The sequence below is a fragment of the Sinocyclocheilus anshuiensis genome, unplaced genomic scaffold (assembly GCF_001515605.1).
Source record: "Sinocyclocheilus anshuiensis isolate Anshui unplaced genomic scaffold, SAMN03320099.WGS_v1.1 scaffold881, whole genome shotgun sequence".
Lineage (NCBI taxonomy): Eukaryota > Metazoa > Chordata > Actinopteri > Cypriniformes > Cyprinidae > Sinocyclocheilus > Sinocyclocheilus anshuiensis.
Window position 1 is genome coordinate 1,806,229 of NW_015558695.1, and position 5,290 is coordinate 1,811,518.

The following is a 5,290-nucleotide window of genomic DNA, read 5'->3' on the forward strand; positions in this document are numbered from 1 at the left end:
ATAGGTAGATGGGGATCAGCTGAGAGTCAGCTGATGCGAGCTTGACTAACATGACCTGCCAGAACTAACGCTATGCTTGATATCAGTAATCTTTGCTTCATTCCACATTATTTTTTCTACATGATCATGTTCCTACTTTTATAAGACTTTTATTGTTGTTATTGGAGCTATTTAATATAAAAAAGTGGATATTCCCTGGTTAGAACATAATGCATACCATATTAAAATATTTTATGCACTGAATTTATCGTTCTCTTCAGTGCTGTGGAGACACATCTGGTTTTAACACTTGAGTCTTGCGTGAATTTGATTAATAGGCAGTGATTTCCTGTTTATCTGCTGCGGCGGTCATAACATGTTGTGAAGATAATAATAAAAAAAAAAATGAATGGGATAAATCAACAACGAAATGCTCAGCGATTTGGGGCAGAATGCTGGCATCCAGATTTTTACAGCTGATTATCTTAATTCCATCGTAGAACAAGGAGCTTTGAGTTCAAAGCTACCATCACTTTCTTTTTGTTCTCTAGCTATGCATAAAGCACTCTTATCTGAAACACAGCAGCACCTAAACATTTATTGGGCAGCACTGAACATCTTCTCTGGAACTCAGTCCTGGAGGATCCAATGAAAGGCCCATTCTTATCACCCGTACTTCTTTACATTTGAACCAAACGTTTATGAGATCAGATTCTGGCCTCCTGATCCAGACAAAACATTCATTTCTTAGTCATAGTCTTGTTTTGTGTATACAGACAGTGCAGACCCATCAAATGAAGAAATAAAACTAAGAGTTTCTTAGAGTCAGGTTTCATAACCTCAAGCCAGATCTGATATTTCTGCTTTCACAGTTTGCATTCTTGTCTCTAAGTAACGTGTGTCTATCATCAAATCAAAATATCTGGACCATTATTAATTCAAGTTCCTTTCTTGTGATGTCTTCACATACTCATTGTTTTTTTTAGAAGCTACTGGAACTAAATGAAAACAGTAGTCTTCTGTTTATTTATTTACATATTTAATCTGATGATGTTGCATATCACTAAATCTGATACTAATTATATTTGGAAATAGGCCAAATCAGATTGTAAAATATTATATCTGGACGACTTCCACCTTGTAGTGAATGTATCCTCAGGAACGTGAAAAGTGCTTGTCATTAATATATTCGTATTTATATCATAAATTAAGTTGTTGTTGTTGATTTTTAAAAGGATAGTTCACCTAAAAATTAAAATTTGATGAAAATGTACTCACTCTTAGGCCAAAATGTAGATGAGTTTGTTTCTTCATGGGAACAGATTTGGAGAAATTTAGCATTGCATCACTTGTTTACCAATGGATGCTCTGCAGTGAATGGGTTCCGTCAGAATGAGAGCCCAAACAGCTGATAAAAACATCACAATAATCCACAAGTAATCTTGTGAAGTCGAAAAGCTGTGTTTGTAAGAAACACGTCTATCCATAATATTGCTTTCTCCAATGAAAAAGTCATCTCAATCAGGAGAGAAGTATGCACAAATCAAGCACCATTTAAAAGCAAAAACAGTCTAAATCAGTTCTAAACAAATATGTTGGTGGATTTTGATGTGAGAGGACAACAGTGCATGGACTTTTCACTGTAAGAAGCATTATTATGTATTGTGGACTCATATTTTGTCCAGAAGCAATGTTTTGAAGTTAAAAGTTTGTGGTGAACTATTCCTTTAAATTGTCCTTCTAAATCTCTTAAAGCTAACCTTAGTTTTGTGCATTTGGGAAAGGACTATAATATAAATTAATTACATGTATTTTGCAGTAAGGTTTTTATATTACCACACATTTCATAAACTAACATCATTTAATCAGACTAAGCTTTGCCCTACCTCAGGGTAGTATCTCATTTTTAGGTGTCTTTTTTTCCTCTACCAAGACTGAGATTACAATATCTCTACATCTTAATGTGGACTTGCGTACAATAGTATGGAAATGTGGCAGTAGTTGCATAAGAGAGTCTTCTCTTCTCTGGCTGTGTGTTATTAAAATGATTAAAGCAGACAAGGTGCTGTGCAGGAGTGCTGACAGCCCAGGATGCTTCTGAATGGTAGCGAGATGAATGGGAGGTTCCGTCACTCTCTTCCTGTCTGTCCCAGATACTTCCAAACTTTCACTGCGTTGCTGTGAGGCACAGATTAAGAGCTCCTTCCCGTCCTCTCTCCCTCTTTCTCACCCCCATCATCTCTCTCCATCCTAAATGACTGCTTGCTGATAGAAACGCTTGATGCATTTTACAAAATTTTACAGTTAGCATTAAAAATGCTGTGCTGACTAAATTATATGTGAATGGATAGATGTGCAAAAATGGCAGCAGGTCTGGCCATTCGGGAGAAATAACACATGAACTAGCAATGTAATACAGACCATTACAGGCAGTTTTAATTGTGCTGTTGGAACTGTGATGTAGCGGTTTTCAAAAGGCTTTGCTTTAGTATCCAAATTTAAATTGGACATGAATTGGTGAACAACACAGTACTGAATGGCATTTAGAATAAGTTATTGTAGAAAAAGGCCTTAAAATGAAACAGACTTTTTAAAAATTTACTAAATAGTGTTATATATGATTATTACATTTATATTTTTTATTTGATTATTTATTAATTCATTCGATTGCATTTTAATTCAATATCTATTTTCAATTATAATATAGGATTTTTTTTTAAATTAATGTATTTATTAAATTGCAATTACATAGACTGAATACAAATATAAAATTGTATAAATGCATTCGTAAATGGCTTATAAATTTTGTAATATCTGTTGACTCTCAGCAGCCAGTAATTCAACACAAAACACTGTGAAAGTCACAAGCTGTGTTTATCATTCAAGTGAACCCGCATTTACTGTAAGATCATGGTTCATGTCTTTTGTTATCTGGCATTGTTTTGTTCATGGTTTATGAGTATGAATACATGGCACTCAACCATGTTGGCATTTGCATTTTTTTTCCATTCATATGCTTAAGACGCATTCTGCTGTGGTGCTCATGTGAGTATCGCAGGTTCTAGTGTCCATCTTTATTTATGTTTATTTTTTTTCTTATGTTAGGCATAAATTGCACAATTATTTTAACTTATAACAACTATTCCCAATATAATAAGAAAAATAAACTTGATTAAATTATTTTAATATATTATTTATTAATTACTTTTATATATTTTTTAAACTAAAGTTTAATTGAAAATTTTAAGTAAAATATTTCTGCTATTTCATGTAACTTTCATGTATTATTTATTGATTTTTATTTATTACTTTGCTGTGTTCTCTGCAATAATATTATATTTACAAGGACAACGAGTAGTAGTCTTAACATCTGGAAAATGTTTAATAATGAATGGATTTAGCGAATTGACTGGATAATGGGACACACCTCATGAAACTGGGATGTTTGGTCTCTTATCCCAACATTTAAAACATTAACTCCATTATAAGACGAAGAAAGACATTAATGTCTTTGTATAAGTTCACATTGGTCATGTCAGACTGAATTAAATGGACTTGTAGTCCAGATGCTCCCCTATTATGTAAGCCACTATAGCTTATCGTGATTCAATGGTATTCTTTTGAAATGGGTTTTCTAGAAACAGGATAGGTAGCCACACGCTTCCCATTGACTTGCCATGCCTCTGTGTTTGTTTAGCCCTGGAGTCACCTCCCTACTTCTGGTATTACTGGTTCTAGCTTCCTGTGAGCTGTCAGAGGTTTGTTATAATGAGTGTTTGTGCTCCAGCAAGTGGAGTTCATGCTTGTTTGGTCTGACTGTGTTGGTGCAGGTCAGAGGGACAATAGTGAGAGAACGAGGATATCCGAAGGTAATTGGATATGTCTGTTTTGCATCTTATGCATTTTGTGGAACTGTTATTTTACTGTATGATACTGCTTACAATATAGAAAGTGTCTCTTTTGATGTAATTTCTTCCTTTATGATGAGCATGCTATAAAACTTATGGTATGACAGTGTAACTTTGGAATTTCGGTAGCAAACAAGCACATGCCGATTATACTAATGGGGAAAGAATGAAAAAAACTATAAACTAAAAAATGCTTGGAAGCTGACATAAAAGTCATTTGCATGTTTCAACATGCAAATAACGTTTCATGCACATACACACATGTGTGCATTTCAACACTGTTCTGTCTCAGAAGGAATGCTGTTAAATTTTGAGCTGCATGATTCGTGACTGATCTGCTTTGACGTTTGATGACAGTATCTGTAAGCTCTGATATTTAGTTTTGATTTGTTTGCATTTGTGTGCATACAGTAGCCTAAACGTATTTGAATATGTAAGGCATATAATAACATGATCCACTAATGGTTTCACATCTGGAAAATGTTAGAGTATTATATAATGTAACACTGTATAATATATTTGTATTTTTTTTTTATTTTTTTTTTAGCATTTAAATTAGAGATGCACCGATAGATCGGCCAGGGATCGGAATCGGCCGATTTTCCTCATGATCGGCTGATCATTCTCACTTCTTTCCGATTCCGAGCTGATCCGTTTTGTTACCAGTGGCACAGGCAATAACGTCAGCCGCGCATTCTCGCTCTCTTCTCTCCGATGACCCTTTCTCTCTCACACACGTCTCATTCGCTCGGTTAAATGCTTGTATTGCGCATTATTTTAGTCATTCCCGCAGGTTTCGCGCTTACACCAAAAGCGCGCACCAGAATTGATCAATATTAGTGGAGCGTAGTGATGGGAAGTTCGGATCATTTTACCGACTCGGACCTTTGAGTCTCATTCAGTAAAATGAACGAATCTTTTTTCGAGTCATTTCGTTCATTTTAGCTAAATACAATTAAAACGTTACGTGTTACTTCCCTAACACGTCTACTACTTACGCAAACGTTGATCACACTACAAACAATACAAAACTGCTATAGTCAGACTGCGCTAATGCAACATGCATCGCTGCGGACAAGTAGCCGAGTATCTCTTCAGCAAGCCGACGCGCAAACTGCCGCAAATGAACCTGAAAGTAAGACGCAGACGGTCAACACACAATCATCTTCATTTAAAAGTAGTAAGACAAACTTATCTTTCCAGTGCTGATGCCACGAGCTCTCCTATTGCGGTCTTTGATCTTGATAAACTCTTAAAGGGACTGCAGTCCAATATTCCTACTGCTGTCTGTGATGTTAATCAAAGAACAAAAGACAAAGAAAATCATTTTCTCTACATTTGATTACTTTAATTTCTGTAGTATTTCTTACCTGAATAAAAACTTACTTAACCTGAAAAACTTA

The 5,290-nt window shown here is 35.1% G+C and overlaps 1 protein-coding gene across 1 annotated transcript in view; it reads left to right on the forward strand.

Moving 5' to 3' along the window:
* Positions 1-3,791: 3,791 nt before the first annotated feature.
* The window catches only part of LOC107681408 (neural cell adhesion molecule L1-like protein), a 54,364-nt gene continuing 52,865 nt past the window's right edge, over positions 3,792-5,290 (forward strand). The window contains exon 1 of the mRNA XM_016477706.1: positions 3,792-3,848. The gene's annotated coding sequence lies outside the window, so the exon portion shown is untranslated. The remainder of the gene's footprint in view (positions 3,849-5,290) is intronic.